The 27,085-nt window shown below is 36.6% G+C and overlaps 1 long non-coding RNA gene and 1 pseudogene across 7 annotated transcripts in view; one reads left to right on the top strand and one right to left on the bottom strand.

Annotated features, from left to right (window-relative positions):
- The window catches only part of LOC143686929 (uncharacterized), a 372,401-nt gene that overhangs the window by 331,162 nt on the left and 14,154 nt on the right, over positions 1-27,085 (top strand). For 6 of the 7 annotated variants that reach the window (XR_013177319.1, XR_013177318.1, XR_013177313.1 and 3 more), the window contains 2 exons: positions 23,998-24,114; positions 25,414-25,569. This is a non-coding gene — a long non-coding RNA (uncharacterized LOC143686929). Of the gene's footprint in view, positions 1-23,997; positions 24,115-25,413; positions 25,570-27,085 lie in introns of those variants that run through there. The other variant, XR_013177312.1, reaches the window with a different exon arrangement.
- On the bottom strand, positions 7,072-9,193 carry LOC143689711 (ATP-binding cassette sub-family F member 2 pseudogene; annotated as a pseudogene).

Raw genomic sequence — 27,085 nt, 5'->3', positions numbered from 1 at the left:
AAAATCAATCAGAGAGAGAGAGAAAGCCAGAGAAAGCAAGAAGCAGAAATGGAACATGGAAGAGAAATAAGATATCATAAGATGCCACCATGTGCCTTTCCATTGACAGAAAAACAAGGAAGACTTGCAGCCAGTCCCCAAATCTCTCCAGTCTTTAGAGAAAAAACATCCCTTGATGCTACCTTGATGTGGACATTTTCCAAGCCTCAAACTGATGAGTGAATAAATTCCCATTGTATAAGATGAACCATTTCATGGTATTTGCTAGAGCAACCTAGGAAACCAAATCAGATTTTCATACCAGGAGAGAGGGGTATTGATATTGCAAATATCAATAAAAAATGCAGAAACGGCTTTGGAGTTGGGTAATGGGTAGTGGCTGGAAAAATTGTGAGATGCCTTGATAGGAAAGGTCTATATTGCTTTGAAGAGCCTGCTAGAAATGTAGATGGTAAATCCACTTCTTATGAGGCTTTGGACAAAAATGATGAATGTGTTTTTGGAAATGGAGGAAAGGTGACCTTTATTTTAAAGTGGCAGAGAACTTGGCAAAATTGAGTTCTGATGTCAGATAGAAGACAGAACTTCAGAGTGGTGAAGTTGGTTATTTAGCTGAGGAGATTTCAAAGCTAAATGTGGAAAGCATATTTACTTGTAGCTTATAGTAAAATGTAAGTGGAAAGAGATAAGCTGAGAACAGAACTCAACTCCTGGGTATAAAGAAACCAGAAGGAGATGGCTTCTGAGTTTTTGGAAAGCAAGTCCCAAGAGAATGGGGTTCAATATGAGTGTTTAACTTAACATGGAGTGAGTCAGCAATTTCCATGGAAGTCAGGGTTGGAAATGCAGTTATCCAGGAAAGTTCTGTGGTAAGGTGTTTCATCTGATGGTTTAGAACCCTGAAGTACATGCAAAGTTGACCAGTTTTTCTGTGAGATCTATGAACAGATCTATTGTCACCCTGAACTAAAAGGGACAGAAAAGGAAAAGAATGAAGACACAATCATTTCTAGGGCAGGACTATGGAGGCTGAGGTATGGACTGAAGACATCTCAGGTCAAAAGGGTGAGCCACACGCGTGTGTGGTAAGGGTGAATCTGTCCTGGTGCTTGGAGAAGGTGGGGCCTCTCCCCCTTGTGCAGGAAGGGTGCTACCACCCCAGGGCTCTGAGGGGATAGAGTCTGTGTCCAGGTGTTTGCGGGAGAGCCAGAGTGTCATCCAAATGCTTGGAAAGGGTGGAGCATTCACCTCAGTGTACAAGGAGACCATTGCCACTGGACAAGCACTTGGAAGGGAGCAGGGCTGCCTATTCATCAGGACTGGAGGGCAAAACATGATTCTATAGATTACTCTCAAACCTTGAAATCTAATGGAAATTACCCTGCAGCATTTTGCAGTTGTTTGGGACCTATGACTCTGCATTCCTTCCAATTTTTCCCCACGAGAATGGGAATTTTCTGTCCTTAGATTGCATATTAGAAGCAGGTAACTTATTCTCTAGGTTTCATAAATCTACCGAGAGAGGGAATTGGGTCCCAGGATAGACCACACCTATGACTAATTTTGATTTAGCTTGTTTCTGAAGTGACTAAGGCTTTGGGAATACTGTGATGGAATGAATGTATCTTACATAGAGACAGAACATGTTATTTTGGAGTCCAGAGGGTGGAGTGTGATGATTTTAAGCTCAGAGTACCCAGAAAACCAGGTTCTTAAATTTAATCAGTTCCTCTGGGTGTGAACCTATTATGTGTGCAACCTTTTGATGAGGCTACTTCAGTTAAGGTGTGATCCACCTCAGTCAGAATAGGTCTTGATCCTATTACTGGAGTCCTTGTAAGTGGGATGAAATTCAGACAGAGAAGGCAAGCTACAGGAAGCAAGAAGCCGAAACAGAATGTCACAGCCTTGGGGAGAAAGCATCCCTTTAATGGTGTCTTTATTTGGACATTTCCAGGCCTCAAAATGTAAGTGAATAAATTCCCACTGTTTAAGCTGAACCATGGCATCATATTTGCTTAAGCAACCTAGAAAACTGGAGCAGTGGCCATGACCCATATCTCACCTCCCCTCATCTCCTTCACTGGGGAAGTCACAGACCCAAACTAAGCAACCATCCTGTGGCCTTCTTCTACCCCCACCTCCTGTTCTATTTTGTGTCATTCCTCAATCTGGGGGTGACGTTATGTCCAATGAACAGGCCCTGCCAGACACCAAACCTGGAGAAAGCATCCCCATGTGCTTATCAGAACAGGAATTTTCAGTGGCCGGGCCCTCTCCCCCTGATGGGGTTAAAAAACACACTCAAGCGATATATACTTGTCTCTGTTCTCCACTATGAAGTGGGGCAGGCAGAGTTGCCATTTACTGATCCTGACCTGGAGCAGTTTCCAGCTATCTCATGAGAACAGCTGTGATGGGACTCCTTTCTCTGCTCTTTTGAATTCCTTTTGCTGTGTAAGTGACAAGGAGATTATTTGCCCTTTCTGGACTCTTTATTCAGATAAATAATAAAGGGATCATTTGCTGAAACTTTCTATTATGCCCTGAAACTGTGTTTCCATGACATACCACTGTAGCAACTCTCTCCATAAAAATCTTGAGTTAGGAGGAAGATGCATTAACATCTGGTTAGAGAATTTTGATAAAATAGGAATAAACAGTAATAGACAGTTCATGAGTGCCTATTCTTTGCATATATTACTTCACTTAATCCTCAGATAAAAGTTACTAGGCAGTAATTATCTGCATTTTGCTAAATAAGAAACTGAGGCTTATAGTGTTTAACTCATCCCAACATCACACGGCAAGCAATGAAATCTGGGAATGCATCCCAGATCCATTTGTCTACAAAACTTTTGCTATTTATACTTCTCTCCTATAGGAGGTTTGGGTATTATTAACCTTATTATTTAATTTACTCCAATTTAGGTCTCTGAAATTTGGTTTCTCTCTTCTTGGAATGTTTTTCCATAACTGTACATGAATGACTCTCCAACATTTTTATCTTAACTTTATAATCACCTCAAAGGCCTTCCCTTTGTACCTCATCTGATTTAGGAAGGGCACTGTCTACCGAGCGTCCTTTTCATTTTCTTTTTAGCATTCTTTCTCATACCATAGAATAATAAGCTGCAAGTGGGCATATTGCCCTTTTTCAGCATTAGATAAATGTAACTAAATCCAGGGCTGAACACAATTCTCCGCGCATAGGAGGCACTGAATCCATATTTGCTGAATGGATGGTACAGGATTATACTAACATATGCACCAATCTCAATCTCTTCCAAACAAATGTAACTATAGTAACAAGAACTGGATGAAAGCATGAGCCTTTTATCACATATTTTTTCTTCTAAGCCACCTAGTAATTTGGTGTCAATACTGAGATTGTCACAAATGGCAGGGCAGACTGTAGACCAATATATTTGAATTATCTGACCTCGTTTGGCTTCACTACAAAACTGAGTCTTCGTACTCATTAGTATTGATAAGAAGGACACAAAAATGAAACATGCTCTGGGCCAAGCACTAAGAAAAGTTATTGCCACCCAAGTGAGTATAATGTGCATATAGCTAGAGCAATATCAGCACACAGTAGTAGAAAAGGATCCCCCATTCTTTAAGGATACATATGCAAATATTCTTTAACGTAATTAACCTGCCTTTATTCTTGTTGAAACAAAAAATGGATTAAGACAATTATGAAATAAAATAAAGAATTGACAAATGCTTAAAGGAGTATGGAAACAGATTCCTATTCTGCTGAGGAATCTGCTAAACTAATAGGAAACTATGGATGTAGAAGAATCTTAAGCAAGACCAAGACGTAAAATATATGCATCTATCTCAATGGAATAGCAATATATAGACCAAGTAAAATGTAAACATATAAACTATTATACAACAGTAACTGTCGTTTCAATTCAACTCAAGAGCTATTAACTGAGTCAAGGAAACTCTAACCAGATATTGGAGATCCACGGTTTTGAATCTTTTTTTCATCTAGAAACATTAGGACATAGTTCATTTGTATGGAATAAAAACCTCCATTGATGCTTCCAATGCTTATCCTGCTTCAGCAGGTAGCAAACAAGCAAATGTGCAGGAGAGGAACAATATAAACCGTAATACTGTAGTAATAATCATTACATTCTTTCTTTTTGAAAATGGCATTTTAGAGACACTATAATGTTTTGTTTTTCTGTCTTTTCTTCTATAAATATTGTCTTATGATGAAATAATTTTTCAAAGACCTGAGTTCAAGCATTAAATAAGATTTGTAAAAATCATTTACTTAACAACCAGAAATTCACCAAAGCCAGATTTTCATTCTGTCCTCAACATTTTGCATGTATAAACCTAGATTTGACTCATCTTCACCTTTGGTTACGGCTGTATCATAACCAGCCATATGATTATGATCATATTTTGGAAATTCCAGCATATTAAGAAACTCTGTACTAAATAATAAACTCTTATTTATTAAGGCAACTTTCAGATTTCAAATTTCACACTAAAGTGACTTGAAATCTTTGATTAGTCATTTTGTAGTCTGAACACTTAGGCATATTTAAAAAGTTGCCCTTGTACTTTTAGATACGGGATTCAAGTTTCAAAACATGAACCTTTGAGGTAATATTAGCTTTCCCTAAACTATTGGAACGATTGTGATCATGTATATAAAGTATTGATGTGAATAAAAATGGTATTTTTTCATCCTTGTATGTCTTATGTTGTCTACAAGTGAATCCTAGGTAAATAAGAAATTAATCTGTAGGGTTGAGTCCCTAATTTCAGTTACACGATAGTCTTCTGGGGAACTATACTCTTTAACAAAATCATTGTAAGGTCCTGAACTAGTTAGGATATACAGAGAAGTTTCAGGGAGTAAGTGAGACTATCTGCCTGCACTGATGGGCAGTAAGGCCTGCAAGATCTTCCATGATTTTTAAAGGATAATGATGGCTTAAACTAAGAGGATCACAGTGCAGATGGAAATAGGTAAATAGATTTGAGAGGTATTTAGGAAGTAAACTTAACTGAGCTTAATGATTGATTGGATATGAAAGAAGAACTAGAGAAGGAGAGATGTTAAATATAACTTCTGAGTTAAGTTGAGGTGCCGTCATGATCATTTTCAATGCTGTTTCTCACCGAATAATAGAGACTGAAGTCAATGGTTTCAAGGCATTTATGTTAAAATGTATGTCATACCTTGGTAACATCACTTCTGATGTGCTGCCATCATTGTCTTTGGGCTGGAAATTGCAATGATAGAAGCTAATGGCTATAGCTTCTCACAATTAATTAAAACCCTTTTTACTGCAGGTGAAAAGCTCGGCACTAAGCTTTCTTCATGGTCAAACAATGCTTTGTGTTTCTACCACTGGACTTGCACATTTCCATGCTTTTGTTGGGAATATCTCTATGAAGCTAACTTTTTGCTTCAATGCAATTGTAGAACTCTGGCCAAGAAATGGCTTCTCTTTCCTTTTGCTTACACAGTAGCCCAGATGACTATAGTCTTATCTCTGGTGAAACTTACAAGCACCTGCCATCAGTGAGGTTGTCTGCCACTGTAAGTTGTTGAATGATATTAAGATAAGTAGCTAGTATATAAAATATTCATATTATGTTACCCAGAAAATAAATGCTGCTTAAAGTGATACCACTGACTCATTGCAAACATTTGGAAATGTGTATCTCTTTTGGATTCAGTCTCCCTGAAGAACAAAAATCGCCTAAATGTAGACTTTATAAAATTTGATTCTTGCAATATTATTTATCCTGTGAAACACATCACATGCACACAAAGAGAAAAAAGAATAATTACAAAGATATTATTTCTATTTCCTCCAACAATCATATTTTTATTTCTAGGGAGAGGGATATACTCTCTCCCCTATAAATAAAAGCATGTATAATTTATAAGCAGAAGTAGACCAATAAAAAAACAAATGGTTGCATTCTTCGCATATTTGGTGCTGCCTTTCTAACATTGTTTTTAATGACAACAAATTTTCACCAAAGTAATTGAGATTGGGTTGGGATATTTGAGTATTCTTGAGAAATTTTTTCTCTATGACACTATTTATAATTGAAGATATGAACTAACAAAAATTCATGTTTTCTATAATTGTTTAGTATAAGTGAAAATAAACTGAGTCACAAACAATGCTAAAGTTGTTAAATAGTGATAGACCAAGGGTCTTCAGGAGGACCCTAAGATATTAGCTAAAGAACAATATGATATAATAAGAATTTATATGTTTAATAATCCACAACTGTCTTATGGAGAAGACTTTGCAATACCTTAAGGAAAAATTTTTTATCAAATTATGAAAACATTTACCTTTGCAAATTTGCATGGGTTATTGAAAGACTTGAATAATTGTGTCCAACACACAAAAAAAGCTAATGTATTTTTCTTTCGTTGGAATGTCATGTTATTTTGATCCTTTTCCCATTGGTAGAACTTCCATAACAGGTAGAAAACACCTTCTGAGTGATTTACAAAGATTTAAAATCAATTGCGGATTTTTTATAGCTTCCTAAACTGCTTATTCTTTTCCAAAGACCTTCACTGTTAGGTTATGCATTCAAAGTTACTAAGGAATTGCTTTCTCTTTCCTGCTGGGAGTAACACATTATGACTTTTTTTTTTTTTTTTTTTTTGTATGGACCATGGCTTCTTCTTTCTTTATTAGACGCTTTGTAGATGTCACACAAGTCTAGAAGTTACACTGTTAAATAATTATTTAAAAACTGACCAGGCCTAACACCCTGGTCTAGAGCTCCAAACCAGAAGCAGAAAGGAATGGGGATGGTGATGATGGAGGGATATTCCTCCAACATCACCAAAACCCAGAAAACGGGATCCTAAGCTCCTTCACAGGCCAGATCCAGGGCTTGGGCCTTTGGGCTAACCCTCAGGTGCCTCTGGCTGCATCACTATCCATGTAAGGTAATCAGCAAGGTACTGAGTCCAGACATGGACAAAAATAACTGGAAGAAGGATAGGAAATGGACAGGTACTGTCCAGCCGTAGATAAGATAACATAATGCAGCTAAGGCAGGTTGAGGGGAGCAGGAAGAAAGGCTATGGGAAGGCAATATTGCAGCAATGCAGGAGTGTAGCCCCAGGGTCCTGTCCTGGGTGGCTGATCAGGGTAGCAGCTGTCAGTCCCCAGATGGAGCTCCTGACCCAAGCCTGGGCAGAGGGCTCACACATTGTGGGTCCTCTTGGTGAGCTGGGGCTCCTCATCCACCAGCTTGGACTTGAGGTGCTCCTTGTAGGCCAGGATGTCTCCAGGCCACTTGGTGATTGTCTGCCTCTCACAGACCCAAATTTCCTGTGCAACCTGTTGAATGAGCCTGAAATCATGGCTGACTAGCATCATGCCACCCTCAAACTCATTGATGGCATCTGCCAGTGCGTCGATGGTCTCTATATCTAGGTGATTGGTAGGCTTATCCAGGAAGAGCATGTGGGGGTTTTGCCAGGCCAGCCAGGCCAGACACACTCTGCACTTCTGCCCATCTGAAAGGTTCCGGATTGGGCTCACCTACTGTTTTCCAGTGAGACCATATCGCGCAGTGATCTTCCTCATTTCTTCTTTCTCCTTGATCTCAGGGTAGCACTTCATCATGTACTCCAAAGGCGAGAGATCTAAGTCCACCTGCTCTTGTAAATGCTGATGGTAACGCCCTATCTTGACATGAGAGTGTTTTCGTATCATTCCATCTGTGGGTAGCAGCTCTCCAGTTAGCAGCTTCAAAAGAGTTGATTTTCCTGCTCCATTGGGGCCTACAAGAGCCACTCGTGTATCAAGGTCAATACCAAATTCTAGATTGTTGTAGATGCAAGGCCCATCTTTTGTATACTTGAAGCTCACGTTTTGCACCATAATGACAGGTGGAGGGATCTTGCCACATGGTGGGAAATAAAATGACAGTGTCTTGTCACTCACGACCCTCTCTGTCAGTCCTGATGCCATCATTTTCTGTAGCGTTTTTTCTTTGCTCTGGGCCTGCCGGGCCAGCTTGGCGCTGCCATGACCAAACCTAGCAATGTAGTTCTTCATGTGAGCTATCTGATCTTGCTCCCAGTGAAACCTCTTCATCTGGTTCTCCTCCAGCTCCAGTCGTGTCTTCACATACTGATCATAATTACCCGTATAATACTTCAGTTTCTTGTTGTGCATGTGAATGATGTTGGTACAAACACCATTCAGAAAATCTTGGGAATGGGAGATGAGGACCAAGATGCGCTTAAAAGTCTTGAGTTCTTCTTCCAACCACACACAAGCATCTAGGTCCAAGTGGTTGGTGGGCTCGTCCAGCAGCAGCATGAAAGGTCGAATAAAGAGGGCTCTGGCAAGAGCAACCCTCATCCTCCAGCCCCCACTGAAGTCTTTAAGCTTCTTGCGCTGCATGGCAGGTGTGAAACCCAGTCCGTGCATGATTCGTGAGGCCCTCATTTCTGCCTTGTCAGCATCCAGCTCTTCCAGGCGCTCATATAGCTCCATTAGTTTCTCACATTCCGCATCCTCATGAGCCAGCTGCTCAGCCTCCTTCTCCAGCATGGCCCTCTCTGTGTCAACTTCCATCACACACTGTAAGGGTGTCTTGTCACTAGGGGGCATCTCCCGAGTCAGATGGTAGATGTCAATGTGCTCAGGGATGGGCACTTCACGTTTCCCAACAGCAGAAAGCAGCATAGACTTTCCAATTCCATTTAAGCCAATAAGACCATAGCGACGGCCTGAGTTTAATTCCAGTTTGGTGTCACTGAGCAGCTCTTGACCATGAAAGGTGAGTGAAAGGTTGATAATGTGGACATCAGTACTGTTGGGGTGAGAGGCTGGGACACCAGTAACAGCTCGAGCAGCAGCTTTCTTCATCTCAAAGTCCTCTAGCTCCTTGGTCAGCAAATCCACTTCTGTTGTCTCTCTGCCATTGGCCTCCTCATTTTTCTCCTCTGCCACCTGTGGTTCTGTGACAGCATCTCCGTTTTCTTCATGCCCCTTTCTAGGCCGCTGTCGAGCTTTGGCAGCTTCCTTCTTTTTGGCTGCCTTCTTCTTGGCCAGGTCGGAGGGCATGATGATGAGCCACAGAGGTGGGTGACTGTTCTTTCAGGGAGCTGGGCCTCGCCGCTCGGCCTCTGTCGCAACAGAGCTGCTTCTTCGGTTCCTCCCACATTATGACTTTAACTCATATTTTAATATATGATGAATTTTATCAATGTTTTTGCTAGGACTTTCTCCTTAGGAGAAACAGTTCCTAAAATACACGTATTTTAAATAATAAATTCCACTCTTTTTTTCCTTAATGGATAAGGCAAGTGGTCTAAAGACCTTTGGTTTTGGTTCCTCGTTCTTAATTGCCATCTTTCCTTACAGTGCTTCTTTCAGTAATTAAATATACTTTGCTTACCATTTAAAACTTAATACTAAAAGAAAAATATGTGTTGTAAACTTTTGTAAAATTAGAAGAATCCATGTCTATTATGCAGGATCTCAATATGTACAATCAATAGAAATAGAACTGACTGGCTCATGAGGAGGGAAAGCACTTGAAGCCCTGTCACATCCTCCAGTGCCTTCTTGGTCACCCTTCTTTGGCCCTGAGGTACGTTAGAGGAATGAACCCTGAGGTTCCTCTGAGTGCAGTTTGAAAACCACAAATAATAGAGACAAGGGCACCAATTTGTGGTAAAAAGTTTCAAATTCTTGACCATTTGACAACTGATTCACTATGATACTCTCAGCATCTTTTTATTTTTGTTGGTTTCAGGGTTTGAGCTGCATTGTCCTCCTATTTATGTAGCACATATGGTTCATAAAATCTTCAATTCAAAAATGGTTATGCCTGTAAATTGCATATAATTTAAGAGTTAGGGATGGTTAATCACTGGATTTCATTTAGAATTTGTGTTTTGGAGAACCTAGAAAATAATTATAGAGTCATTTTAACCAAACAGAGGCCAAATGAAAGCTTATCAAACACAAACAAAATTATAGTTGCAATAATAATTATTATTTTCATTTTGATTATTTTAATAATAAAAATAATTACTATTATTATAACTAAATGCAAGCCCTTAATGTGTGTGGTTTCATTTAATCCTCATCACAAGCCTGGAGAAAGGCATAATTCTTATTTCCACTATACAAATGAGGACATTGTAGCTCAGATAGGTTGAGTGATTTATCCAAAATTAGTTCTAGAAATGGTTGGGATTTGAACCGAGGTTTATTTTTCTCTATAGTTGTTACTGTTAGCCAATGACCTTTGTTCCCAGAAATGGTAAATAATAGTGACTTTAATTAAGAAGAAATATTAAGAAAAAGCACGTTTACCTTAAATTTTTGCACAGGAAGATGAAGAATCCACTAGTAATTATATATGTAGGATATAAAATTTGAATGGAAATGAATATTTTGTTGCTTCTACAAAGAACAAAATGGAAGACTTTATAGGAGTTATTTGCACAAGGAAATTTGATTTCTAGTCCTAATTCCACTTCTATTACTTTAGATAAATCACTTAACCTTGCTGTATCACAGTTTGCTCATTTATAAAATAAATATTTATTTTTTGCTTATATCCAAAGATCTTTCTAGCTCTACAATTTTAAGGTCTCTAGAAATGTTTATTGATCCATTTATAATAAAAGTGAAAGGAAATCCATTTAATATTATTGCTTATTATCTAATAAAACTAAACATTCACATATTAAATAACTTTTATAAGTTAAACTTGAAAAGAATAGCAAGGCTTCCCATTTATTGAAATAATAAATAATTAAAATGAATCTATATAAAATTTTACTAACTGTCAAAAATATTTCAAACATTTAAGGTCTGACATTTTAAAACAATTATTCACAGCACTTTTCATCTTGTAGTTATTGAGGTATATTTCCATTTTAGCAATTATTGAATGAATCTAAAGGAGATCATTTTTATTTGAATGATTCCAGAAGGAACACCCTGAAAACCAAGATATTGAAATGCCTTCCCATTTAAAAGGGCATATCTTTTGAAACTTTGGATCTATGCTTTTTATTTTCCACACCAATGATGCTACATAAAATTTTGGCTACCATGTTTATCCCCTAAGATATTTGGAATTTTAGTGTAGCAAAAGAGGTAGGGGATGGGTACAAACTTCATGTGTAGACTGAGTTAGTTGAAATACAAAATCCTAGAATACTAATTTTGGGCCATGTCCATATTAACTTTATTCTTATATGTTTCACAAAGTGCTCTAATATTAAGTTAATAAAATTATGTAAGTAAAACAAATAAAATTGCTGCTAAAGAGCCCAACATGTGTCATGATTGTTTCATATTCTGGATTAGTTGAGGTGTTGGATAGCAATTTTAGGGTGCTAACATGTCAACTGCCTCAAGAACATGAAGGTGCTGCTTTGAAGAGCAGCCTCTGGGAGACCTGGGTTCAATTCTTGGCCCATGTACCACCTCCCCCCAAATTTTTTTAAAGAGCATCTGACAATGAATTGTCAGTAAGAGTGGTTTTCCAAATCATATCTAAGGATTTTTCACTACTGCCTTTTAAATCTCCAGCAATTTTTCTATTCTCATAGTAGCTCCCTTCCCTTTTTCCCAAAGGTTTTATGTAGTTAACTTTTTAAAACATTTTTTATTATGAAATATATATACAAAAAGCAATAAATTTCAAAGTACATTGTAACAAATAGTTAGGAAATAGACTCAGGTTTGGTATGGGTTACAGTTCCACAACTTTAGGTTTTTCCTTCTATCAGGTCCAAGACACTGGAGATGGAAAGGAATATCATTATAATGATCCAGCAGTCGTACTAATTTGTTACATCCTACCTTCTCTATTGTAACTCCTCCTTCTCCCAATCTTTAGGGGTGTTTGGGCTATGCCCATTCTAACTTTTTAATCTTGGAAAGAGGTGTTGGTAATATGGGATGGGCGATGGAACTAGTTGAAGAACTTCTTGGAGAAGCTGGCCCCTCTGGATTTCAGGACTTATCTGGCCTAGGAGCCCATCTGGAGGATGTAGGTTTCTGGAAAGTAATCATAGTGTGTGAAACTTTTGTAGAATGGTTTTGGTTGGAGTTTGGCAAACACTACTAAATAGCAATATCTAGCTGAAGCTTTCATAAGAGTATCCTCCAGAATAGCCTCACAACTTGATTTGATCTGTCTTAGCTACTGCTACCTTATTTTATTACATTTATTTTCCTCCTTTTGGGCAGGAAGGTGTTATCAATCCCATGGTGCCAAGGCTAGGCTCATCCCTGGATGACTCCCTGGGAGTCATGTTCCAAATTGCCAGGGAAACTTTCACCCACGGATGTCACATCCTACATAGAGGGGAGGGTATTGATTTTACTTGCAGAGTTGGGCTTATAGTGAGAGAGAACATATCTGAGAAACCAAAGAGGTTTTATGAGCAGCGACTCTTAGGCATAACTATAGATAGACTGAGCTTCTCCATTATAGAAACAGACTTCATGAAAGAAAGCCTCAAAGTCAAGGGCTTGACCTATTGATTTGGGAGTCCTAATGTTTGAGATAGTATCAGGGGTTTCCATGGTGGTAAAGTCAAATAGCTCCATATTTTTTCTCCTGTCCCTCTAGGGACTTTGCCAATACTTTTTAATTATCTGCTCAACATACTTTTTGAGTATATCTGGGTATTACATTAAGCTGTACAGAATTACAAGCCCTTATTATCATTCTAGGCTCCATGTGTTTTGGTCGTTTAAATCAGTCATCCAGACAGGTTGAGTTAGATTATGTGCTACTGAAAATTTAAGTTTTGTACAACCTAAACCAATGTCCCTTTTGTCTCATACAGTAGTGAAGTGCTGAATACCAACAATGCCATCCTTATCCCTATGTTCTGATATACCTTAGTCCCAACTTGATTGGATTCATTCTTATTTATAATTGAAGCCTGATCTCTTTTTCAGTTTCTTAAGTATTATCTAAAAGAGACCATACGATATTTGTTCTTTTGTTTCTAGTTTATTTTGCACTGCAAAATGTTCTCAAGGTTCATATACCTCATTGCGTGCCTCATGATTTGGTTCCTTTCTGTAGCCACACAATATTCCATCCAATGTCCATCATTCTACTTTTCAGTCAATGTATCCTTTAGCCACCTCCTTCCATTGGGCATTATATATAATGTCCATAGTCAAAATCTGTGTTTCACATTATCCTCACTTAATTTGTACAATCATCAAGAGTCTCTAAAATTGACAATTTTCATTGCTCCAAAGAGAAAAATGACCAATAAACACACCCTCACCAAATAGAAAATCCAAACCTCCCCTTAGTTTTGTCCTCCCCACCCCAAATTACAGGCCCTTAGTATTGCTGTGGTATTGTTGATGCCTTACTGTTAAATATAGACCATAACCAGCAATAGTCATTTCCCCCATCCCACTCTATTATTTACTCTGTACAATGTTCATACCTTTGAAGTAGTTCATGCAAGAACTTATTTATATTTGCAGTATTAATCATTGGGACACATGGGTCTATACAACCCCTTCAATTGTGTTCAGCTTCAATGTGGCAATATTACTTGTAGACCCACTAATGAACTGTCTTCACTTCTGTCCATTCCCTTATATTTAAGTTCAACCTCATTAGCTAATGGTCCACCCATCGCTACCTTCTATGTATCTCCAGGTCCCATATATTCTATATTAAAAGCCTCTGAGTTTAACTTTACCAAGGACATAATAGCAAAATCATGCAGTATCTTTCCTTTTGTGTCTGCCTTATTTCAGTCAGCATTACATCTTCAAGGTTCATCCGTTTTGTCATATACTTCAGGGCATCATTTCATTTTACGGCTGTGCAATATTCCATCATGTATATACCACATTTTTTATCCACTTGTTTGTTGATGGGCACTTGGATTGTTTCCATATTTTGGCAATTATGAATAATGCTGCTATGAACATTGATGTGCAAATGTCTGTTTGTGTCACTGCTTTCAGCTTTTCTGGGTACATACCAAGTAGGGGTATTTCTGGGTCATAGGGCAACTCAATATTTAGTTTTCTGAGGAACTGCCAAACTGTCTTGTATAGCGGCTGCACCATTCATTATACATTCCCACCAGCAATGCATAAGTGTTCCAATTTTCCCACATCATATCCAATATTGGTAGTTTCCTGTTTGTTTAAAAGCAGCCCTTCTTAGGGTGTGAGGTGATATCTCATTGTAGTCTTGATCTGCGTTTCCCTTATAGCTAATAAAAATGAGCATCTCTTCATGTGCTTTTTCACCATTTGTATTTGCTTTTCAGAAAAAATGTCTACTCATATCTTTATCCCATTTTATAAATGGGGTGTTTGTTCTTTTGTTGAGCTGTATGATTTCTTTATAGATACAGGATAACAGAATTTTATTCGATATATGATTTCCAAGTATTTTCTCCCATTGAGTTGGGCTACCTCTTCACCTTTTAGACAAAGTCTTTTGAGATGCAAAAGCATTTGATTTTGAGGGATTACTGTTTAGTTATTTTTCTTTTGTTGCTTGTGCTTTTGGTATAAAGTTTAGGAAGCTACCTCCTATTACTAGGTCTTGAAGATATTTCCCTATATTTTCTTCTAGGAGATTTTTGGTCCCGCTCTTTTATTTTTAACCTATAGTATAAAATATATACAAAGCAAAGAAATAAAAAAGCAATAGTTTTCAAAGTACTCAACAAGTGGTTACAAGACAGATCCCAGAGTTTGTCAGGGGCTACCATATGATCCTCTCAGATTTCTCTTAGTTGCTCCAGAATATAGGAGGCTAGAAGGCTTAAATATTTTTTTTATCATCACAATAAACTTTTTTTCCTTCTTTCTTTGTGAAAAATAAAATATATACAAACAAAGGTATAAATCTCAAAACGCATCACCACAATTAGTTGTGGAACATATTTCAGACTTTGACATGGGTTACAATTCTACAATTTTAGATTTTAACTTTTAGCTGCTCTAAACTACTGGAGATTAAAAGAGGTATCACTTTAATGACTCAGCATTCGTATTCATTTGTTAAATTCTATCTTCTCTGTATAATTCCACCATCAACTTTGATCTTTCCATCCCTCTCTTTAGGAGTGTTTGGGGTATGGCCATTCTAAATTTTTCATATTGGAAGGGTCTGTCACTAATATGGAGTAGGGAGATGGAACAATCTGATGTTCTGGAGAGGGTCAGCTAAGTTTCAGGATTTATTTAGACCAGGGACCCATCTGGAGGTTGTAGTTTCTGGAGTTACTCTAGAGCATGGAACCTTTGTGGAATCTTATATATTGCCCTAAGTGTTCTTTAGAATTGGCTGGAATGGTCCTGCTTGGGGGTTCACAGGTTATGATAGGTAGCAAGGTATAACTGACGTTTGCATAAGAGCAACCTCCAGAGTAGCCTCTCAACTTTATTTGAACTTTCTCTGACACTAATACTTTATTAGTTACACTTCTTTTCTCCCTTTTGATCACAACAGAATTGTTGATATCATGGTGCCAGTTCTGGATTCATCCCTGGGAGTCATCTCCCATGTCGCCAGGGAGACTTTCACCCCTGGATGTCATGTCCCATGTAGGGGGGAAGGCAATGATTTCGCTTGCAGAATTGGGCTTAGAGAGAGTGAGGCCATATCTGAGCAACAAAAGAGGTCCTCTGGAAGTAGCACATAGGCATGCCTATAGGTAGTCTAAGATTCTCCACTACCTACATAAGCTTCACAAGAGTAAGCCTCATAATCGAAGGCATACCCTATTGATTTGGGTGTCCCTAAAGTTTGACACAGTATCAAGGGATTCCCTCATGGTAAGGTTTAATAGTTCCCTATTCTTTCTCCTATCCCTCAGGGGACTTTGCCAATACTTTTTACTTATCTGCTTAATATACTCTAGGATGTACCCAGGCATTACAATAATCTATACAGGATTAAGGACCTCTTTCTTATTCTGGGCTCTCTATGTTTCAATTGTTCAAATGAGCTATACAGATAGGTTGAATTAGATAATGTACTACAGAAAATTTCAGTTCCAGACAAAATAAACCTTTCTTCCATTGGTCTCATAGAGCATGTATGGTTCTACAGTACAGACACTGTCTTGCTTACCCCTATGTTCTGAATTATTTTAACCCCAACCTTTCAGCTCATTCTTATCTCTAAACATCAGGTTATATATATAAAACAGCCTGTCAAAATCCAGAAATAATAATCACTACTCCGGACTTAGTGTGTCTGCTCTAAAAGCTTACAATCTAGGCCCCTGTTTTCTTATAAACATTTTCTAAAGGTGACCATACCATTCTTTGTTTCTGGCTTATTTTGTCTCACCAAATGTCCCACATGTTCATTCATATCATTGCATGCCTCATGACTTTGTTCCTTTTTGTAGCAGCATAACCTTCATTCATTAGTATACACCATCGTTTGTGAATCTATTTCTCTGTCAGTTCACCCTTCAGCCACCTGCATTCATTAGGCATCATGTATAGTGCCCAAAGTCCACAGTCCATCAACATTCTCAATTTTAGATAATTTCATTGTTCCCAATAAACATACCCTCCCCAAACAGGAAATCTAAACCTCTTAACTCTTGTCCCTCACCCCATTATTTACCTCTGCTGTTGCTGTGGTAGTGCTGATGGTTTCCTTTTGAACATAGCTCTTAGCATGCCATAGCAGTTTTCCCCCATACCCTAGACTTAAACTCTCTTTGTACAAGAATCATATCTTTGAAGTAACTCTTGCAAAAACTTATTCATATTTCTACTGCTAATAAGTGGGATGTGTAAGTCTATACAACCCCTTTCAATCTTGTTCATCTTCAATATGGTAATATTACTTATAAACCCACTAGAGAACCACCTTTACTCCTATCTATTCCCTTACATTGGAGTTCAACCTCATTAGCTCACCCATCTCTAGCTTCTATGTAACTCTAAGTACCCTATATTCTGTAATATAAGCTTCTGATTATACCTTTATGTTGGCCATAAAAGTGGAATCATACAGCATCTGGCTAATATCATTCAGCATTGTGTCTTTAAGGCTCATCCATCTTGTCATCTGCTTCAGGACATCATTTTGTCTTACTGCTGCATAATATCCCATCATATATATTATATGCCATATTTTGTTGATCCACTCATCTGTTGATTGGCATTTGGTTTGTTTCCATCTTTTGATGATTGTGAATAATGCTGCTATGAACATCAATGTGCAAATGTCTGTTTGTGTCATTGCTTTCACCTATTCTGGGTATATACCAAGTAGTGCTATTGCTGAGTCATACAGCAACTCGATGTTTAGTTTTCTAAGGAACCACCAAACAGTCTTCCATATTGGCCAAACCATTGTACATTCCCACCATGAGTGTCCCAGTTTCTCCACATACTCTCCAACATTTATTGTTTCCTATTTGTTTAATGGCAGCCATTCTTATAGGTGTGAGGTGGTATCTCGTTGTAGTCGATCTGCATTTCCCTTATACGCAGTGAAAATGAGCATCTCTTCATGTGCTTTTGAGCCATGTGTATGTGCTCCTCAGAAAAATTCCTCTTCATATGTTTAGCCCATTTTATAATTGGGTTGTTTGTTCTTTTGTTGTTGAGTTGTATGATTTCTTTGTATACACAGGAAATCAAACCTTTGTCCGATATGTGATTTCCAAATATTTTCTCCCATTGAGTTGGCTGCCTCTTATCTCTTTTGACAAAATCTTTTGAAGTTCAGAAGCATTTGATTTTGAGGAGTTCCCATTTATCTAATTTTTGTTTGTTGCTTGTACTTTGAGTGTAAACTTTAGGAAGCTACCTTGTATTACTCAGTCTTGAAGTTGTTTCCCTAAATTTTCTTCTAGAAGCTTTATGATGCTAGTTCTAATACTTAGGTGTTTGATCCACTTTGAATTAATTTTTGTGAGGGTGTAAGATAGGGGTCTTCTTTCATTCTTTTGGCTATTGATATCCAGTTCTGCTATGCCCAATTATTGAAAAGACTATTTTGTCACAGTTCAGAGGATTTGGGGGCCTTGTCAAAAATCAGTTGACCATAGATTTGGTGATCTATTTCTGCACTCTTGATTCAATTCCATTGGTCAATGCTTCTATTTTTGCTTCATTACCATGCTGTTTTGACCATTGTGGCTTTATAATATGTTTTTAAAGTCAGGGAGTGTTAATCCTCCCATTTCACTCTTCTTTTTTAGGATGCTTTTAGCTATTCAGGGCCTCTTTTCCTTCCAGATGAACTTAATAATTAGCTTTTCCAAATCTTCAAAGTAGGCTGTTGGAATTTTGTTTGGTACTGTGTTGAATATGTAGATCAGTTTGGGGAGAATTGACATCTTAACTATACTTAGTCTTCCTATCCATGAGCAGGGACTGTCTTTCCACCTATTTAGATCTCTTTTGATTTCTTTTAGCAATGTTATATAATTTTCTATGCACAAGACCTTTATGACACCAGTTAAGTTCATTCCTAAGTACTTGATTCTTTTACTTGCTATTTTGAATGGAATTTTTCCCTTAACTGACTCCTCAACTGGGTCATTTCTTGTGTATAGAAATGTTACTGCTTTTTGCACATTAATTTTATATCTTGCCACATTGCTGAATTTATTAGCTCAAGTAACTTTGCTGTAGATTTCTCAGTATCTTCCAAGTGTAGTATCATATCATCTACAAATAATGAGTTTTACTTCTTCATTTCCAATTTGGATGCCTTTTATTTCTTTGTCCTACCTGATTGCTCTAGCTAGAACTTCTAGCACAATGTTTAATAATAGTGGTGACAGTGGGCATCCTTGTCTTGTTCCTGATCATAGGGGGAAAGCTTTCAGTCTCTGTCCATTGAGTATGATGCTGGCTATCAGTTTTTCATATATTCCCTTTATCATATTGAGGTAGTTACCTTTGATTCCCATCTTTTGGAGTGTTTTTATCAGAAAAGGATGCTGAATTTTGTCGAATGCTTTCTTAGCATCAATCAAGATGATCGTGTGATTTTTCCCTTTTTATTTGTTAATGTGCTGTATTATATTAATTGATTTTCTTATGTTGAACCATCCTTGCATTTCTGGCATAAACCCAAATTGGCCATGTTGTATAATTCTTTTAATGTGTCATTGTATTCAATTTGCTACTACTTTGTTGAGTATTTTTTGCATCTATATTCACTAGGGAGACTGACCTGTGATTTTCATTTCTTGTAGCATCTTTACCCAGTTTTGATATTAGAGTGAAATTAAGTTCATAAAATCAGTTAGGTAGAGTTCCTTTTTCCTCAATTTTTTTGAGAAGTTTGAACAAGATAGGTATTATTTCTTTTTGGAATGTTTTTCTTTGTAGGAAGATTTTTGATGACTGATTGAATCTCTTTAATTGCAATTGATGTGTTAAGATCTATTTTTTCTTGAGTTAGAATAGATTGTTCATGTATTTCTAGGAAATTATCTATTTTCTCTGGTTGTCTAGCTTGTTCACATACAGTTGTTCATAATATCCACTTATGAGTTTTTTTTTTATTTCTTGAACTACCCCCTTCTTGTTTCTAATTTTGTTTATTTGCATCCTCTTTCTTTTTTTCTTCATCAGCCTAGCTAGGGGTCCATCGATTTTCTTGATTTTTCCCAAAGAACCAATTATTGGTTTTATTGAGTCTATTGCTTTTTGTTTTTGCTTTTCTCCAATTCATTTATTTCTGCCTTGATCTTTGTTATTTCTCTTCTTTTCTTTTCTTTTCTTTAGGGTAGTTTGTTATTCTTTTTCTGTTTCCTACAGTGAGTCATTATGTCCTCAAATTTTACTTTCTTCTTTTTTAATATTGGTATTTAGAGAAATAAATTACCTCTCAGCACTGGCTTGGCCACATCTCATAAATTCTGATATGTTGTATTCACATTTTCATTCATCTCCAAATATTTACCTATTTCCCTAGCAATTTCTTCTTTGACCTACTGATTGTTTAAGAGTTCATTATTTGGTCCCCATTTTTGGGAAAGTTCTGTTTCTTTTTTGGTTATTGATATACAACTTCATTCTGTTGTGATCAGAGAAAATTCTTTGAATAATTTCAATCCTTTTAAATTTATAAAGACCTGTTTTGTGCTCCCATCATATGATCTATTCTGGAGAATGTTCCATGAGCACTAGAGAAGAATGTGTATCCCAGTGTTTTAGGGTTCAGTGATCTATGTATGTATGTTAGGTCTAATTCATTTATCAAATTGCTTAATTTATCTGTTTCTGTGTTAATCCTCTGTCTGATTGTTCTATCTATAGATTTCAATGGTAGATTGAAATATCCCACTATTATTACTGAAACACTTATTGCTCTCTTCAACTGTGCCAATGTTTGCTTCATGTAGTTTGGTGCTCCTTGATTGAGAGCATAAACATTGAGGCTTTTTATTTCTTTTTGATGAATTGTCCCTTATATTACCATATAGTGCCCTTCCTTGTTTCTTATGATGTCTTTACATTTAAAACCCATTTTGTCTAATATTAATATAGCAACTCATGATTTCTTTCGTTACAGCTTCACATGGAACTTCTTTTTCCATCCTTTCACTTTCAATCTATTTGTATTCTTGGGTCTAAGATAGTCTATTGTAAACAGCATATAGATGGATCATATTTCTTAATCCAGTTCTGTGAATCTGTATCTTTTAATTGGTGAGTTTAGTCTGTTAACATTCAGAGTTATTGCTATAAAGACATTTCTTTCTTCCTTCTTTTTTTTTTTTTTTTTTTTTGATGGGCAGGCACTAGGAATCAAACCTGGGTCTCCGGCATGGCAGGTGAGAACTCTGCCACTGAGCTACTGTGGCCTGCCCTATAAAGGCATTTTTTTATTCAAACATCTTACCTTTGGTTTTTATTTGTCAGCTCTATATAGTCTTTTCCCTCTTTCTGTTTTTTATGTAGTTAACTTTTAAAAACATTTTTATTGTGAAATAAATATACCAGCTATATAAAAAGGTGATAAATTTCAAAGTACATCATAACAAGTAGTTTTAGAACAAATTTCAAAGTATGGTATATTACAATTCCAGTTCTACTATTTCAGATATTTTCCTCTAGTTGCTCTAAGACACTGGGGACTAAAAAGAAAGAGCAATATAGTGATTTAGCAGTCATACTCATTTGTTAAATCGTGTCTTCTCTATTATAACTCTTCCTTCTCCTTTGATCCTTCTCCCAGTCTTTAGGGATATTTGGGCAATGGCCATTCTAACTTTTTCATGTTGCAAAGGTGTCCCCATTTTAGGATAGGAGGATGCCACTTGTTGATGCCTTGGAGAAACTGGTAACTCTGGGTTTCAGGGCTTCTCTGGCCTAGGAACCATCTAGAGATTATAGGTTTCTGAAAAATTAACTCAATGAATGAAACTTTTATAGTGTCTCAGATGGAGCTCTGGGCATTCTTTAGGTTTTACAGAAATACTGTTTGTTGGGGCTTGGCATACCTTGGTAATTAGCAATATCCAGCTGAAAGTTTCGTAAGAGTAACCTCCAGAATAACCTCTCAACTCTATTTGAAATCTCTTAGTCACTGAGACCTTATTATGTTACATTTCTTTTCCTTCTTTTAGTCAGGTAGGTATTGTCAATCCCACTGTGCAAGGGCGAGGCTCGTGCCTGGGAGTCATGTCCCACATTGCCAGAGAGACTTACATCCCTGCATGTCATGTCCCACATATGGGGGAATGTTATGATTTTGCTTGCAGAACTGGGCTTAGAGAGAAGAGGCCACATCTGAGCTACAAAAGAGGTTTTACAAGAAGCAACTCCTAGGCATAACTATAGGTAGACTTAGCTTCTACGCTACAGAAATAGGCTTCAAAAGAGCAAGCCTCGAGATCAAGAACTTGGCATATTGACTTGGGAATTCCTAATGTTTAAAAGAGTATCAGGAATTTCCAATGTGGGGAAGTTTAACAGTTTCATATTTTTTTTCCAGTCCCTCAAGGGACTTTGCCAACATACTCTGGCAACATACTCTGGAATGCATTTGGGTACTACATTAAGCTACAGAGAATTGCAAGACCTTACTCCCAATTCTAGGCTCCATGTGTTTAGGTTGTTAAATTGAACTGGCCAGACAGGATGCAGTTAACTTTTCAAGCACCTTACTAGCACTTTAACCCCAGTTCTTGCAGGAAAAAGAAAAGGCACTTTCATTGCCTCCCAATTAGTACCTGTCGCATCACAGGTTCCTTCAAAGGTAAAGATGATGTCCTCCGCTAACTCCAAAAATACGATAAAATTATAGTGACTGTTTAGGAGACATTACCAACCTTCTTCTCAGCCTAGCAAAAAGTTTGTTATGATGTGATATGATACTAAACTCAAATAAAGAGAAAATATAAATGTTATAAGTTTTAGGGTTTGTCCTGCACTCACTAGTTGATATTGGATCAGATGACATATTCTTGTTCTCTGAATTTCCATTTGCAAAAAAGAAGAATCCAGACATACTTTAAACACATAATAAATCCTGGCTATCTGAAACCAAATGTTGAAATTGGTTCTTTTGTCCCTGTTAAACTGCTGAATGGACATTGTGCAAATACAAAGGAATTGATAGAGTGGAATAGTACTGTCGACTGAAAACTTGTCTCAGATGGCATAATGACAGCTGGAGAAGTTTAGATAAGGAAAAATGAAATGTCAGAATTCTTGTCTTAGAAATTTGTAGTCTGCCAGTGTCTGCTTCTGTTGAAGCAGCGGGAAACCCTGCCTTAATCCAATTGTTGAAAAGTGCCAACTGAAAAAAAGAAGCTTTCTACTATGCTGTAGAAAAGGTCCCTATTTAAAACTATAACATAATAAAAGAACAGTTAAGTTACACACACACACACACACACACACACACACACACATAACTATATATATAGTTTTTCTAGAAGGGAGCTATCTACATAATATTCAAAGCCAAAAGCAATTTATGAAAATGTATGCAAGACTATTTTAATACTGGGAGTGAGTAACAAAAAAGATTTAAAAACCCAAACAATTCTACCTATGCTGTGTGAAAATCTCATTGCAAGGCCACTTTCATTGAAGGTTTCCAAAGACAGATATGGATGAATGCTGCTACACTGCCACCTGGTGATTACATGGATAGGAGGGATTTGAATAATAACAACTGACAAAGAAAATGTCAGTTTGTTAATGAGTATGTAACATTCTGAATTTTTCTAATACACCTAATTTTGCTAATAAACAACCATGCTCTGTACCGCACTGCATGTTGTTTAACAGTATGCTCTTAGTAACTGTTAAGTTGATTTCTATCAAAACATGTGCATTCTCCATTTTGTATCTAATTTTTAGCTAAATCCATCTGTCCTTCCTTCCTTTCTTCTATCCTCCCCACTCCCTCGGTCTCTCTCTCGCTCACGCTCTCTCTCTCTTTCTCTTTCTCTCTTTCGTTTGTCTAAAGTAAATGAACAAACTCTTTGCAGAGGCTCAGGTGTTGGTGACCTATTCCTACAAATGGGAGAAGAAAAGAGATACATGACCTAAATTTCTTCTATTTCAAATGGTGCATTTTATGTTAGCGTAAATCTGGATTTGCACAGTCAAATCACTCATTAGATTTAGAGTTGCTCATTGGTTGTATAGTACTGTCTTTTACTTTTCAGAATGATTTGGCCTAGAAAAGAATGGCTTCAGCAATTTCAGGTTGGCTGTCAAAAGCATAAGAAATAGAGGGAACAATAGAATAAACATTCCATGAATTGGTATGTTTTCTTTATGCTATTTTTTTAACTGGTTTGAACAGAAAATTATAGTTTGACAATACAGGTGAGACAACAAAATTGTCAGACGACTCTGGAATTTTGGACAGATTTGATTTACTTACCTAGTAAATTAAAACCAGCCATAGAAATAGAGGTGTAATTTAATTTGTATATTTATGTTCTTTCTAATTCTATGCCCATGCCCTTTAAAGAGAGGCCTACAAGAGAGACTAAGAAGAATGAGGATGATGCAAACTCTGGGAGAACCATGTGGCACAGCCATGCTACAAGAACTCAGCTTTTCCTCAAAAGAACTAAAATGACTTCAGGTATTCCAGAACTGCAAAAATGAAGAGTTCTTTTCAGTGTTTTTATATACATAGTATATGCTTAGTGACTCTGTTATATTATGAGAGTAGCTAACCACGAATGTGAATTTTCAGATGATTTAGAGAATCTTCTTACAGACCGCTTTCAAAATGTGATATCTTCTAAGCCTTTCTTCAGGAGATAAATTATTCATTTATTTTTATAACCTTCAGATATGCATGATCAGTAAAACCCAAATGGCTGTTGAGGCTCTGTACAGTTGTAATTGTAAGCATGTCGATGAGGTTGTCAGATCCATATAACATTTGTGACTTCACCCCATTCATAAAAGGATATGATATACTTTGGGTTACAAGAGAGGGTGAGATCTTGACATCATGTCTATGTCATTGCTTTTGTAATAAAAACAAGCTGTAAAATGCTAGGCAGCAAACAGTGAAAGCAGTATTGGAGGGGTTATGATATTTATGTTGCTGTACTTATATTCTGAAAAATATTTTTCTCTTCATCCAATTTTTATCCACTGATATTTTTATTCTCCATTCTTCCACATTAGTACACTAACTTATTGAATTGATTAGCCTAACTGTCAAAATTGGAAAGCTAATTTATTTAAGCATAAATGTGGTCATTGTACTTCACGAAGCAAAAAAAGCACCATAATAAAAAAAAAAGCCTGAGGGAAGAGTTTTAAGAGTATTGGCCAATAAATTTAGAAAGTAGGAACATTTCCTTATAATGGACCATCACACCTAAAATACTGTGGGCAGTTCTGCTTATTGCTCTTTTGAAGGACAATGAGAGATGGACTCCTTATTCTCTGCTCAAACTGGGGCATCGCTGCTCTCAGTGTTTCTCCCCCAGGCCCAAATTTGCACATCTCAACCAGGAGTGGGATTTAGGTTGAATAATTTTAGAAGTACTGAATAAGCGACAAAGAGGTTAGAATAATGTTAAAGAGATTAATCTTGCTATGTTCATTGGCCCATGACCAATATTCAGTGAAGTGCTAAGCAGAGAGTGGGCATTAATATCTTTTTTTTTTTTTTTTTTCAAATGAAGCATTTTTAAGGGAGGTCTGAAAAACAGACCTTTTCAGTCTGGAAATTTGAAGGTTAAAAATATATATGATTCATTTCTATAAAATCACTAAGAACTTGCCTTATTCACCAAATTTCAAAAATAACAGGATAATGTCTATGGACAGAGTACTTTATAGCATGCAAAACACTTTAATATACTTTATCTCATTTCATGCCCTTCCAAATACTGAAACACAGGTAATATTTTCATTATAGATTTGAGGAAAATGGAGCTCGGATTAATTGAATTACTTCAAAGGCCCAGGATCTCTGGAGAACTCATAACAACTTCAAATCTTCTAAGTTCAGACATCTTTTAATCACACTGTAACTGCCTGAGTGGAGCTTTTTAAAAATAAAAGGAGTCCTACTTCATACACCATGATTGGAACTTATTATTCTGAGAAATAGTTTATGTACAAAAAGGAATTAATTCAATAAGGTTTTGTAGGTAATAGAGCTGTATGATATTGAGGGTTATTAGAGTTGTCCACTTAAAATTCCTATCTTGAGACTGAAAACATAGAAAACATTTCCTGCCTTAAAACATATGTCACTTGATAACTTGATAGTACACATAGGTTTTATTCTCTGCATTTTATCTCCCTGTAAGTACAATGGTAATTACTATTTCTATATGATGAAAAATTTATAATGCCCCATTGGCTTTTCAAAAGTGGGGCTTTGATTCTAATTAACAAAGCCGCAACTACAATATAGAAGATTTTTAGTATGTCATTATTCAATGAGCTTTTAAATTATTTTGAGGAAATTTAAGTTCTATAATGAAAGCACTGTATATAATACACAGTTAAATGAAGAATATAAAGGAACATTTGATAAATTTTATAATGAGCTTTTATACTCATTAAAAATAAAGGAATTTATATGTTCTATATTATTTTAGAAACCAAATCAAACTATTCAAAGATACCATAATACTTGTTGAACTTTGCCTGTGTTATAAGAATAACAGTTTAATTTCCTCTTTTGCTCAGAATGTACATAAACAAGATTTTAAACAAGAATAAACTAAAATAAATTACCAAAGGAAGCAACCCATATTGCTTCTTCGAGCTCAGTTTTGGCTAATTTTAATTGCTGGGTGTTTAACCACATTCTGAGACAAAGAAATGGAAACATTTATGGGTGACTCTTAAATAACAAGAACAAATGTCCTGACTCATTGTCAATAGGGAAGATGCTCTTTTTTGCCTTAAGTTTGCACATCTAAAGCATATATAATAAAAAATAAAAGAAAAAATTCCTGGATTAGAATAAGGATGTGCTCTGTAAGCTCTTTTTTATAGACATTGATTCTCTAAATATTTATGGAATAAAGAAACAAAAGAATTTTTATGGAATCAAAATGGCATGGTAGTAAGTTATGTAAGCTTTTGTACTATATAGACATTTTCTTTTATATACAAAGATGAAATGGAATATAACTTCCTCTTCTACAGGGACACACTTTTCATCAACATTTCAGATATAATTAAAAACCTTTAAATATATTAATAAATATTAAGCTTTAAGATGGACAAATAAACTAGGATGTTAGCACAGCAAATAAACTAGAATGAGTTTTTTCCCATACCTCTTTTCATATCCCTGACACCTATATAAATATAAACTAGAATATTAAGAGTGTTTTGTATCTAGAGAAGTAAGAGCACTTTGAACATTTCGGAGAACTGTTAGATGGCCAGAGTTCCTTCCTTATCTCAAATTAATGAATTACTAAGCTTTTGTTTGACATCTGGAATTAGCCATTATTGGAATAGAAAGAAGGAACTAGATGAGAATTGTGTGATATGTTTGGCTCTGTTTTGAGCAATTAGTCTTTCAGGGGAGTAATAAAAGTTGGCAACTGGAAACCAATTTTCTA

The sequence above is a fragment of the Tamandua tetradactyla genome, chromosome 1 (genome assembly GCF_023851605.1).
Source record: "Tamandua tetradactyla isolate mTamTet1 chromosome 1, mTamTet1.pri, whole genome shotgun sequence".
NCBI lineage: Eukaryota > Metazoa > Chordata > Mammalia > Pilosa > Myrmecophagidae > Tamandua > Tamandua tetradactyla.
This window is presented reverse-complemented; position numbering and strand designations above follow the sequence as displayed.